This window comes from Monodelphis domestica, chromosome 8 (genome assembly GCF_027887165.1).
Source record: "Monodelphis domestica isolate mMonDom1 chromosome 8, mMonDom1.pri, whole genome shotgun sequence".
NCBI classification, from domain to species: domain Eukaryota; kingdom Metazoa; phylum Chordata; class Mammalia; order Didelphimorphia; family Didelphidae; genus Monodelphis; species Monodelphis domestica.
In genome coordinates, this window is record NC_077234.1 from 119,349,525 (window position 1) to 119,364,342 (window position 14,818).

The window sequence follows — 14,818 nt, forward strand, 5'->3', positions numbered from 1 at the left end:
AGAAATATTTGATGCTACAATTTAAAATGACTAAGAGAAATGATAAACAGGGGGAAACTGACCTGAAGATTCAAAGTGGGAAAAACAACACAAAAAATTGAAATGGTAATCATATGGTTATAAGAAATCAAAACTACCCCCAATTAATATCTTGAATGGTTTTATTTTCTTGTCTACTCTTGTCTAAATTCTCTGTTCTTACAAAACCATTACATGTATATGTATATATATATATATATCTTAAAATATATTTTACTAATTCAATATGCAATACTAAATAACCATAATCCTAGTATTTAACAAACTGAAAAATTCATGCTTCTTAAAAGAAAGAAGAAATCATGAATGGTATTATATCAGTTGTTTTAATTTGCATTACTCTAATCAATAGTGATTTTGATCATTTTTCCTATGACTTTAGATAGTTTTAATTTCTTCATCTGAGTTTTAATTTTTTCATCTGAGAATTGCCTGTTCATATCCTTTGCCCATTTGTCAACTGTAAAATATTTTTAATTCTTAAAGATTTGACATAGTTCTCTTATATCTGAGAAATTAAGTCTTTGTCAGAAAGAACTGTTATAAAATTTTTTTTTCAAGTTTATTTACCTTTTAATCCTGGTTGGTTTGCTTTTTTTTTTTTAACAAAGAAACTTTTTAATTTAAGGTAGTCAAAGTTATTTATAACTTTTTTATAATCTTCTTTATTTCTTGTTTTGACCCAAATTCTTCCCTTATTCATACATCTTATATATAAACTATTTTGTGCTGCCATAATATTTTTTTATGTTGCCACTCTTTTTTTTCTGAATCATGTATCCATTTTGACTTTACCTTTGGATATGACATGAGGTGTTGGTGTATGTCTGATATCTTCTATACTGTTTTCCAGTTTCTCTAGCAATTTCATCTCTGTTTTTTGGACAAATCTAGATAAGAGAAGTTGGAATATTGATCCATAATTTTGGGATAATAATTGGTCCAACAGATCCACTGAGTTTGGTAATAAAATTACAGTGGATAGAATTCAATTAGATAAGGCACCTCTGCTCCTCTGGCTAGTGTCACAACACTGCCACACCCCAGAGCCCTTCTTTGTTCCTAGCCCTCTCCAAAGTTCTGGCTTTGGTGCCAAAAGGGGTAAAAGTGAGGCATTGGAAGACATATATGTCAAAACTCTCTAACATTAGAGCATATTTTTTTTTTACTGAAATGGTGGTAATAATCACAGATACGATATATACTTATATATATATATATATATATATAGTTATATAAGGATGATCTCTTCTTACCTTTTAAAGATTTCATTGAAATTACAATAGAAATTATTTGAAAGAATGTCTGTCTGAGAAGTAAGATATTCAAAGTTTGGTGCTCCTGAATAAAAATATTTAAAATATTAGGAAAACTTAGAACATCTCTTTAAATTTTTTCAGTTTCAGAGAACTAGTAAAATGGTTGAATAACTTCTTTAACATTGATAATATATTTGCATATATACATATTTATATAATTAATGAGAAAGGAGAATTAATGCTAGGAAATATGGGGTAGCTATCTTCTTTCTATTTCTGAATCAGTATATTTATATAGTTGCCAAACAGAAAGGAAGGAAGGAAGGAAGGAAGGAAGGAAGGAAGGAAGGAAGGAAGGAAGGAAGGAAGGAAGGAAGGAAGGAAGGAAGGAAGGAAGGAATCATTTATTAATTGATTACTATGTGCTAGACACACTGCTAAGATCTTTATAATATATTTTAACAGATAATTCTAATAATAACCCTGGGAGGCAGGTGCTATCATTACTTTCATTTTACAGTGATTTACTCTCAGATTTTCATGGTTCTGGGTCCAGCACTCTACTTCTGAAAGGTTTTTTTCTATATAAGAATCAAAGAGGTAATGCAACTAAGAATAAAAGATTAACAAGGAACTGGTGGGAAAATCTTTTTGTTTAGTCTCTCTAACAAAGGTTTCATTTCTCAAATATACAGAGAACTGGGAAAATTTTATAAGAATGCAAAACATTTCCCAATTGACATGGTCAAAGGATATGAATAGGCAATTCTTAGATAAAAAATTAAAACTATCTTTAATCACATAAAATGCTCCAAATCACAATTCATTCAAGAAATGAAAATTAAAACAGTTATGAGATAACTCATCACAACCATGAGAGTAATATGACAAAAAAAGGACACTAATATACTTCTGGTGGAGCTATGAACTTTTTAGTTCTGGAGAGCAATCTAAAATCATGGCCAAAGTGCCATTGAAGTACGCAAATCTTTTTTTTTTCCTATCCTCTTATCTTGATCATTATAGAAATATTGAGTGTTCTTGTTCCATTTTTCCTGTTTTTGTATAGTCATTGTTGTCTTCATTGAATGGATATTTTTTTGGCAATCATTACTTTATTCTATATCAATTTAGTTATTTTCCAATTTGTTTCCAAATTCTTTCTTTTATAACAACAATGTATTGTATTCATTCTCACCAGTATGTTTACACAGACTCTCTGCCTACCTTTTAAGTTGTTTTTTGCAGGAGAGTAACTTCACTCTGCCCCTTGTTGTTTCTGTTTCTTCAGTATTTGTTTTCAGGTGCTATTTTAAGATTGGTTTGAACATTTTTAGAGCAATTCCAGCTTTCTCTGCTACTATGCTACTATTTTGTCTCTTCCTCCACACTATTACTCCCAACACTTTAAAAAGAATTTTAAGTCTCAAATTCTTTTCCTCCTTCTTTTCTCACCCTCCACTGAGATGGTGAATAATCTCATTCAGATTATACACGTGGAATCATATAAACCATCTGCCCATATTATTCCCTTTATTAAAGGAAACAACAAAAAATGAGAAAAAATATGAAAGAAGAGCTTTAGTCTGAATTCAGATACCATCAATTCTTTCTTTTGAAGGAGATGACATTTTTTATCATAAGCTCCTTGGAATTGTTTTGGATCATTGAATTGATGAGAATAACTATATTATTCACTTTGTACATCTTTCTGGTTCTGTTTATTTAACTCCTCTTCAGTTTGTCTTTCCAGGTTTTTCTGAGTCCTTCCTATTCATCATTTCTTACAGCACAATAGTATTCCATTTTAATCATATGCTATAAATTACTCAGTCAGTCTCTGTTTGATAGATATTCAAATTCTTTGCCCCCACAAAAAAGTGCTTTAAATACTTTGGTACATAAAGGTCTTTCACTTTTGTTTTTCGTCTCTTTGGGAAACATGTCTAGTAATGCTATTCCTGGATCAAGTTTATGTGACGTGTTATACTCCTTTGGGTATAGGTTCATATTGTTGTCCAGAATGTTTGAATCAGTTCACAACACTTCCCACAGTTAATTAGTGTCTCAGTGTCCCTCATCATATCTCATCCAAGTTTTGTTGTTTTCCCTTTTTTATCACAATAGCAAATTTGACAGGTATATTTGTTTCCTGAAGGCTATTTTAATGTGCACTTCTCTAGTTAATAGTGATTTAGAGCATTTTTGCATTATTCTAGAATTTTAATTTTACTCAGAACTGCCTGATCGTATCTTTTGACTATTTATCAACTAACTTTTCTTCTTACACATTTAACTCATTTCTCTCCATATTTGAGAAATGAGGTCTTTATTAGAAAGACTTTCAAGTTTTCTTAACGATTATCATTGCTATGTGTTACTTTAGTTTAATTACCCCTGCTTAGTTTATGACCACGACCCTCCATTTTGCTTTCTTCATATTAACCTCATGCTCTTCTCTATCCTCTTCCACACCGAGATTGTAGCAGGATAACATAGATTTCTATACACAACTGGTTGTGTATGTTCTTCCTGCATTGAGCCAAATACAATGAGAATAAGGTTGACACACTTTGTTTCCCACCTCTTCCATCATTGTTTCCACTATAAAACCTCTTTCATGCTTCTTTTATGTGCTAGAATTTACACTCATTCTATTTTTCCTTTCCCCCTTCTCTCAATGAATTCCTCTTTCTAATGCCTCAATTTTATTTTATTTTTTTAGATATCATCCCATTGTATTCAGCTCACACCTTTGGCCTCTGTGTATGTATAATCCTTCTAACTGCCCTAATGATAATAAAGTTACTAGGAGTTACAAGAATATTCTTCTCTTGTGGGACTGTACATAGTTTAATCTTATTGTATGCCTTTTGATTTATTTTTCCTGTTTATCTTTTCAAGCTTCCCTTGAGTATTGAATGTGAAAGTCACATTTTCCTTTCAGCTCTGGTCTTTTCATTAGGAAGATTTGAGAGTTCTCTATTGAACGTCCTCTATTTAACTGAGATTCTATTTTTCTCCCTGGAAGATTATGCTCAATTTTTATTCTTTGTTGCATTCTAATTCCTTTGCCCTTTGCAATATTGTATTCCAGGTACTCCAATCTTTTAAAACATAAGCTTCTAAATCTCATGTTATCCTAATTGTAGCTCCATGACATTTGAATTATTTCTTTTTGACTCTTTTCAATATTTTCTCCTTGATCTTGGAGTTTTAGAATATTGCTATAATATTCCTTGGAACTATTTTTGGGGATCTCTTTCAAGAGGTAATCAATGGATTCTTTCAATTTCTATTTCCCTTCAGGTTCCAAAATATCAGGATGATTTTTCTCAATAATTTATTGAAAGATGATATCCAACCTTGTTTTTTTGTTTTTTTTTTTTTATCATGGTTTTCATGTACTCTAATCATTTTTAGATCATCTCTCCTGGATTTGTTTTCTAGATCAGTTTTTCCAATAGTATATTTCACATTTTCTTCTCTCTTTTTTTTATTCTTTTGAATTCTTTTGGTTGTTTATTGATGTCTCAAGGAGTCATTATCTTGCACTTGCCCAATTCTGATTTTGAAGACATAAATTTTTTTTGAGTGAGCTTTTGTATCTCCTTTTCAATTTGGCCTATTCTGCTGAAATGTGATCTTTTCCTTAGTAAATGTTTGTACCTTTTTATTTTCCAAAGTGTTAATTCTGTTCTTGAACAAGTTTTTCTCTTCTGTCCATTATTGTATATCTTTTCCCACTTGGTCAATTCTGCTTTTTGTTTTTACAATTTATTTATTTAGAATACTTTTCTATGGATAAAAGTTTCATGTTCTTTCCCTCTTCTCTTCCCTCCCCACTCCAGGAGATGAAAAGCAATTCAACTGGATTATACAGGTGTCATTGTTCAAAACCTATTTCCATAATATTAATATTTTTAATAAAGTGTTCTTCTAAAGCCTAAATACTAGTCATAGATCCTTTGAACCACATAATCATGTTTTTCTTCTGTGTTTCTACTCTCACAGTTCTTTCTTTGGATATGGTTAGCATTCTTTCTCATAAATCCCTCCAGATTAGCCTGTGTCTTTGCATTGCTACTAGTAGAGAAGTCTTTTACATTTGATTGTGCCACAATGTTTCACGTTCAGTGTACAATATTCTCCTGTTTCTGTTCATTTCACTTTGCATAAATTCCTAGAGCTCTTTCCAGTTCATACAGAAAGCCTCCAGTTCATCATTCCTTACAGCACAACAGTATTCAATCACCATCATATACCACAATTTGATCAACCATTCCCAAATAGAGGGATACTTCCTCATTTTCTAATTTTTTTGCCACTATAAAAATCATGACTATAAATACTTTTGTACAAGTAATTTTTTCATTAACTCTTTGGCATATAAAACCAGTAGTAATATTGCTGAATCAAAGGTTTTACATTCTTTTGAAGCCCTTTGGGCATAATTTCAAATTGCCTTCCAGAATGGTTGGATTATTTCACAACTCTACCAGCAATGCAATATTATCTCAATTTCACCACATCCTCTCTGTTAGAGTTTTCTTAATCTCTCCCTCTATCTCTTTAAGAGGCAGAGGAACAAAAACATTTCACAGATAGTTAGTTGATGGACAGCCTCTATGGTTAGTGCTGAAGAGTCCATTACCTAGGAGATGAAGTTGATACATAGGATAAAGTGACAGTTGGAAGGTATTTTTTCCTCTGGGTCCCCCCAGAAGAGGAGTCTGTCTCTACCCCTCTGTGATTGGCAGTTTTTGACTAACTGAATAGTTATGAATAGAGAAATGGATTTGAAGGCCTTAACATCCTAGAAGGAAGTTGTAGTTTGATTAATGTTTATTGATTAGCTTAGGTAGGTAGCTAGATAGTGAATAAATTATTAGATAGTCAATGTAGAGAAGTGAGGCCTGGGACTGGCCCTGGCAGAAGAAACTGCCCTTAAAGTCAAATAGATACAGTGTTTGTTTTAGAAAATTTTAGTTAGGATTTGAGGTTTTAGGCCTAGTTATAAGATATTATAATAATACTTTCACTTTCCTCATTCCTATTTCCTAACGGAACTTCTCCTTAAATAAACTAAGGGTTTTGTGTTTTATCTAACTGCTCTCCTCACATTTTGTCAAATTCCCATCAAATTTTTAATCCTTCATACCACCACATTTATTGTTTTCCTTTACTGTCATATTGACCAATCATCTAGGTGTGAGATGGTGCCTCAGAGTTTTTTTATTGGCCCATATCCAATTAGGAGGGATTTAGAACACCTTTTCATGTCATTATTTATAGTTTTGATTTCTTCATCTGAAAACTGCCTATTCATATCCCTTGACCATTTGTCAATTGGAGAATGGCTTGATTTCTTGTACAACTGACTTAGTTCCTTATAAATTTGAGAAATTAGACTGTTGTCAGAAGTTTTTTGTTATAAAATTATTTTCCCAATTTGTTGCTTACCATCTAATTTTGGTTGCATTAGTTTTGTTTGTAAAAACCTTTTTAATTTAATATGATCAAAATTATATATTTTATATTTTCTAATGTTTTCTGTCTCTTGCTTGGTCTTAAATTCCTTCCTTTCCCATAGATCTGTCAGGTATACTCTTCCATTCTTTGTTCACCTCATTTGTTTATACTTTCTCCATTTATATTTGTCATTTACCAATTTTGGATTTATCTGTGTATAAGGTGTAAGATGGTGATCTAAATCTAATTTTCCCATACTGTTTTCCAATTTTCCCAGTAGATTTTGTCAAATATTGAGATCTTTTTCAAAACCTTGGATCTTTGGCTTTATTTAACACTATCTTGTTGCTGTCATTTTCTCCAATTCTATTCCATTGATCCACCATTCTATTTCTAAGCCAGTACCATATTGTTTTGATGATCACTGCTTTATAATACAGTTTCAAAGCTATTACTTTTAGGCCTCCTTCATTCACATTTTTTAATTAGTTCTCTTGATATTCTTGATTTTTTTCTTCCAGATGAACTTTGTAATATCTTTCCTAATATTATAAAAAAGTTTTTTAGTAGTTTGATAGGTATGGCACTGAATAAGTAACATAATTTAGATCTCCTTGTCATTTTTTATTATACTGGATCATCCTATCCATGAGCAATTAATGTTGTAATTGTTTAGAACTGGTTTTATTTGTATGAAAATTATTTTGTAGTTAGGTTTATATAATTCCTGAATTTGTCTTGACAAGGAGATTCCCAGATATTTTATATTGTCTAGAGTTATTTTAAATAATGTTTCTCATTCTAACTCTTGCTGCTGGATTTTGTTGGAAATATATATGAATGCTGATGATTTATGTGGGTTTATTTTGTACCTTGAAACTTTACTAAAGTTATTAATTATTTCTAATATCTTTTTAGTAGATTTCTTGACTTCTCTAGGTATGCCAGCATGTTATCTGCAAAGAGTGATCATTTAGATTCCTCATTGCTTACAATGATTTCTTCAATTTCTTTTTCTCCTTTAATTGGTTCTGCCAACATTTCTAGTACAATATTAAATAGTAGTGGTAATAATGGGCATTCTTGTTTCACTCCTGATCTTATTGGAGTGCTTCTAATTCATCCCCATTGCATATGATATATGATACTTACTGATTGTTTTAAATAAATATTGCTTATTTTGAGGAAAGGCCCTTTTATTCTTATATTTTCTAGTGTTTTCAGTAGGAAATAGTATGATTTGGCAAAGGCTTTTTCTGCATCTATTGAGAGAATCATGTAATTTCTGTTGGTTTGTTTGCTGATGTGCTCAATTATGAGGATGGTTTTCCTAATATTGAACCAGGCTTGAATTCCTGGTATAAATCTCACCTGGTCATAGTAAATAAGGCTTCTGATTTCTTCCTGTAAACTTATAGCTAGTACTTTATTTAATATTTTTGCATCTATGTTCATTAAGGAGATTGGCCTATTTTTTTCTCTTTTTTTCACCTTTCTGGCTTGAGAATCAGTACCATATTTGCATTATAAAAATAATGTTTTAAGACTCATTCTTTGCCTAATTTGTAAAATAGTTTGGAAAGTATTGGGATTAATTATTCTTTAAATGTATGATAGAATTCAATTGTAAATACATCTCACCATGGTGATTTTTTCTTCTGGAGTTCCTTGATGTCTTGTTCAATTTCTTTTCCTGAGATGGGATTATTTAAATAATCTATTTCCTCTTTTGATAATCTAGGCAATTAATTTTTTTGTAAATATTTGTATAATTTCCCTGCATTGACATATTTATTATCATATAATTAGGTGAAATAGCTCTTAATAATTCCTTAATTTTCTTTTCATTAGAGGTGAGATTGCCAGTTTCCTTCATGATAATGTTAATTTAATTCTCTTTTTTCAATGTTTTATTTTTTAAATGCCAACTACTAATCTTATTTATAAGTCTGATAATTCTTTTACTTTCAATGTTATTCATTTCTCTTTTAAACTTTAGGATTTCCAATTATCTCTGAAGGTTTTTAATCTTGTATTTTTCTAGTTTTTTTTTTTTTAGTTTCAATCCCTATTTGTTAATCTCCTCTTTCTCTTTTTTGTTAATAGAGGCACTCAAGATCATAAATTTTCCCAGGTACTGTTTGTGTTGTATACTATAACTTTTGATATATTGTTTCCTCATTGTCATTCTCTTCAATGAAATCAGTAATTGCTTTTATTATTTCTTCTTTAATTCACCAGTTTTGGAGAATTAGAGTCATTTGCCAATCCTTTAGCCTGAGGCCAATTTATTAAGGGCATGCCTCTGACCCTAACCAATAGTGTCATCTACTGGTAAAAATAAAACACACAATTTCAATGAATCTAATAAGTAAATTAATACCATTTAATATGGATTTTACCAACATATTCCAAGTTGGAAAAATGTTGTCTTTTCTTGGTTTAAAATGGCTCATATGTTCAGAAAACATTTTCCAATATGCATATATAGCCAGTGAAATAGGTTTGATACTCTACTTATTATACCTTAAGAAAAAATGTTTATTTATACTCAGAGTTCAAAGTGAAAGTATGGAGCATATTTTGTGGGAGATAAAAAGTTCTGTAAAAACATTGGAAGGAACTTAAAAATCCTACAGAAAAATCCTCCATATTTGGAGGATTCCTCCTTATTACTTTCTTCCTCAAATTCTGCTGCTGCTGCTGCCGCTTGTTTCTATCTTTTTATGTTGCCGCTATTGCCACTCTGAGCCCTGTCTCCAGGGGCTAGTATTTTCAAGGGTTCATCTGTGGTGTAGCATGCCATGCTGTTACTCCCACTGCCAGGACTGAGCTCTGTATTATCACTCTCATGTATCACTTCCAAGCCCTGGCATAGCCCTCAGGGGTAACTCTGGGGTGTTTCAATCTCACCCTGAAAATCCATAAATTTCCCTGGCTCCAGGTCTGACTCTGGTACAGTATGTCAGGAGGAAGGATTGTCAACTTGTCTTTTTCTTTGTGTAGCTTTGCCCCTTCTTAGCATGGGAATCTTCTCTCACTGTCTATCTTTTATGCTGTGTTCAGGGGGAGAGCCCCTTTATTCATCCGGTTTTGATTTTTGTCCTTTTGAGACACTTTGTAATGATTGGTTTTGGAAGAAAATTCAGAGTAGCTCCAAGTTTTTTCTGCTACTATGCTGCCTTCGTGGCCCAATTCTGCATTTTAAAAACTTCATCTGGATTTTTGTATTTTAGGTTATTTCTTCAGTATTTTTTGTGCTTTCTTTATCAAACTATTGATACTTTTTTTTCATGTTTCCTATTTCACTTTCATTTCTTTTCCCAATTTTCTTCTACCTCTCTTAATTTTTAAAAATCAGTTTTGATGTATTCAATTAATTTTGGGGGTATGGAGAACAATAATATATTTCTTAGAGGCTTTGGATACAGTAGTATTGACTTTGTTGTCTTCTTGTGAGTTTAAGTGTAACCAGTCACCAAAATAAATTTCAGTATTGTTTCTCTTTTTGTTATATTCTCATTTTCCTAACTTTTCTTTTAGTTTAAAAAAAAAACTGTTCAGACTTCCAGTCAAGATGGCAGCTTAGAGAAAGCTAAAGTCCAGATCTCCTGAAACCCTTCCTTACCTATCTCAAACCGAATGCTCCTAGGGCACCGAATTCCAAACGATCAACAGCATAGGCCCCGGGAGTCCTCCTCCTGGACCTGGACCTGGATCAAAAGGTATGCCCCCACAAAAGCCAGAACCCGAGAACACTCGGACCTAAGGGGTAGGCAGAAGGAAGGTCCTAGGACACATCCCCCCCAACCCAGAGCGCTGAGTCCGAGTCCGAGACAGCAGAGGCAACCTCAGAGCCCCACGGCCTTCTATTCTGAAGGCCACTTCCTGAAAACAACCTAACCCAGTTGAGGGGGCACCCAGACAGCAGGGAAACAGAGAGAGGGGGGAGCTTGTAACCCCCTGGCTGGATCCTTCCATCAGAGTCTCAGGAAAAAAGTCCCTGCTTCAAGGCATACTAAATTCAACCCAGGGAAAGCTAATCTGATTAGGATCCCTCAGAGCTCCAGGAAGCCGAGGCCCCTCCCCCCGCAGAGTGCTACCACTTCTGGCCAGCTAAGGCACAGGAACAAGGGCCAAGCCCTTAGATAGCAGAGGCAAAGAAAAGAGATCAGTCCCTATCACTCATGTGACCAAAATGGAGAAACAGTCTCAGGGGCCTCCACCTCCAGCCTCCTTCAGAGCAAGCCCTCCTCTCAGACCTCTCCAGGAGCTCTACCTCCAGGACCTCTCTCCTCTCAGACTCCTTCAGAGCAAAACCTCTCAGAGCAAAACCTCTCAGAGCAAAACCTCCTCTCCTCCTCAGACCCCTCTATCTTTAAGGACACCATCTAAGTCCCCTCCCCTCAGTTCTCACATCTACCAATCACTGTCGATGTCTCCCCTGTGTCAATGGTGGCTCTAGCTTAACCCAGGACCGCCCAGAGGTTTGTTTCCTTTGCACATGTCTGTTGAAGGTCATATTCTCAAATAATTATATCTTGAACTTTGCTGCAGCCCTTCCTAAATCCTGTTAGACTGAGTAGGGTGGAGATTTTAAGTTCCAAGACCTGGTTCTGTCATTCCAAGTATCTCTACTGTATCAATTCTAAAATCAATCATGATTCAAAGAACTTCCTGTTCTATGCTAAAGCATAGGTCAAACCCTTTCCATTGTTTAGCAAAAGGTTTCTGTCCTAAAGTAGTTTTAAGTAGGGAGGAGAAGGACCCTCCCATGCCAAGGGTTTTCACATTCCAATAGAGTTCTTACTATCAGTAGGAAATTTTTCAAGTATGAAATTTCCCAATGGGGAAATTTCCAACATTCATAAGTCTAAGAAATTTTAAGGTTTACAAAACTACACAGAAGCACAAAAGTCCCAAAATTAAAAAAAAAAAAAAACAAGAAGAAGGGGGCAACTTTGGACACATTTTATGGAGCAAAAATACAAAACACAGAGGAGATAGAAGAGGAAACACAAGCAAATGCTCTGAAACCTCCATAGGAAATGGAAACTCTCCTCAAACACATGAAGAATTTGAATCTGAAATGATCAAAAAGATGGAAGCCTTCTGGGGGAAAAGTGGGAAATAATGCAAAAGAAATTCACGCATCTACAAAACCAGTTTGACCAAACTGTAAAAGAAAACCAGGCTTTAAAGCAAGAACTAATAAAGCAAAGCCAAAAGACCAAGAAATTAGAAGAGAACATAAAATATCTCACTGACAAAGTGACAGATTGGGAAAATAGAGGGAGAAGAGATAATTTAAGAATAATTGGACTTCCAGAAAAGCCAGAAATAAACAGCAAATTCGACATGATAATACAAGAGATAATCAAAGAAAATTGCCCAGAGATTCTAGAACAAGGGGGAAATATAGCCACTGACAGAGTTCACAGAACACCCTCTCCACTAAACCCCCAAAAGACAACTCCCAGGAATGTAATTGCCAAATTCCAAAACTCTCAAACAAAAGGAAAAATCCTACAAGAAGTCAGAAAAAGACAATTTAGATATAAAGGAATGCCAATCAGGGTCACACAAGACCTTGCAAGTTCTACTCTAAATGATCATAAGGCATAAAATATGATTTTCAGAAAGACAAGAGAGCTGGGTCTCCAACCAAGAATCAGCTATCCAGAAAAACTAACTATATACTTCCAAGGGATAGTATGGGCATTCAACAAAATAGAAGATTTCCAACTTTTTGCAATAAAAAGACCAGAGATCTGTGGAAATTTCCATATCAAAAATTAAAGAGCATGGAATACCTGAAAAGGTAAATATGAAGGAAAGGGAAAAGGAGAAAAATGTCATCTTCTTCTATTACTCAAACTCTCTGCTATAAGGACTACATTTATATCAATCTATGTATACTAACATGTAGGGAAAATGTAATGTGTAAATAGGGGGAAAAGAAAGACCAAATAGAATAATCTTTCTCACACAAAGATTCACATGGGAAGGGGAGGGGAAGAAAACTCCTATAAGAAGGAGAGGAAGAGAATTTTTACTTAAACCTTACTCTCAGAGAAATCAAATCTGAGAGGGAAAAACATCCAAATCCATTGGGATCTTGAATTCTATCTTACCCAACTAGGGTAGGGAGAAGGGAAAACCAAGGGGGGATGGGGAAAAGGAAAACAAAAAGGGAGGGAAAGGGGGGGAATGGGGAGGGAACAAAAAGGGAGGTACTAAAAACGGAAACATATCAAGGGAGGGGACAAGGGGGACCAATTTAAAGTAAATCACTGGACTAAAAGGTAGAAACGAAGAAGAAAAGTTAGAACCAGGGAAGGATATCAAAATGCCAGGGAGTCCAAAAATGACAGTCATAACTTTGAATGTGAATGGGATGAATTCACCCATAAAATGTAGACAAATAGCAGAATGGATTAGAATCCAAAACCCTACCATATGTTGTCTTCAAGAAACACACATGAGGCGGGTTGACACCCACAAGGTCAGATTTAAAGGATGGAGTAAGACCTTCTGGGCCTCAACTGACAGAAAGAAGGCAGGAGTGGTAATCATGATATCTGATAAAGCCAAAGCAAAAATAGACCTGATCAAAAGGGATAGGGAAGGTAATTATATTTTGTTAAAAGGGACTTTAGATAATGAGGAAATATCACTAATCAACATGTATGCACCAAATAATATAGCACCCAAATTTCTAATGGAGAAACTAGGACAATTGAAGGAAGAAATAGACAGTAAAACCATATTAGTGGGAGACTTAAACCAACCATTATCAAATTTAGATAAATCAAACCAAAAAAATAAATAAGAAAAAGGTGAAAGAAGTGAATGAAATCTTAGAAAAATTAGAATTAATAGACATATGGAGAAAAATAAAAAGGGACAAAAAGGAATACACCTTTTTCTCAGCACCACATGGCACATTCACAAAAATTGACCATACATTAGGTCACAGACACATAGCACCCAAATGCAGAAAAGCAGAAATAATAAATACAGCCTTCTCAGATCACAAGGCAATAAAAATAATGATCAGTAAACATACATGAAAAACCAAATTAAAAACTAATTGGAAATTAAACAATATGATATTCCAAAATCTTTTAGTTAGAGAAGAAATCATAGAAAATATTAATAATTTCATCGAGGAAAATGACAATACCGAGACATCCTTTCAAACCATTTGGGATACAGCCAAAGAGGTAATCAGAGGTAAATTCATATCCCTGAGTGCATATGTCTACAAACTAGGGAGAGCAGAGATCAATCAATTGGAAATGCAAATGAAAAAAGTCGAAAGAGATCAAATTAAAACCCCCCAGCAGAAAACCAAACTAGAAATCCTAAAAATTAAGGGAGAAAATAATAAAATCAAAAGTGATAGAACTATTGATTTAATAAATAAGACAAGAAGCTGGTACTTTGAAAAAACAAACAAAATAGACAAAGTACTGTTCAATCTAATTAAAAAAAGGAAGGAAGAAAAGGAAATTAACAGCATCAAAGATGAAAAGTGGGAAAACACCTCCGATGAAGAGGAAATTAAGGCAATCATTAGAAATTACTTTGCCCAATTATATGGCAATAAATACACCAATTTAGGTGATATGAATTAATATATACAAAAATACAAACTGCCTAGACTAACAGAAGAGGAAATAGAATTCTTAAATAATCCCTTATCATAAAATGAAATCCAACAAGCCATCAAAAAACTTCCTATGAAAAATCCCCAGGGCTTGATGGATTCACCAGTGAATTCTATCAAACATTCAGAGAACAGTTAATCCCAATACTATACAAACTATTTGACATAATAAGCAAAGAGGGAGTTCTACCAAACTCCTTTTATGACACAAACATGGTACTGATTCCAAAACCAGGCAGGTCAAAAACAGAGAAAGAAAACTATAGGCCAATCTCCCTAATGAATATAGATGCAAAAATCTTAAATAGGATACTAGCAAAAAATCTCCAGCAAGTGATCAGAAGGGTCATCCACCATGATCAAGTAGAATTTATAC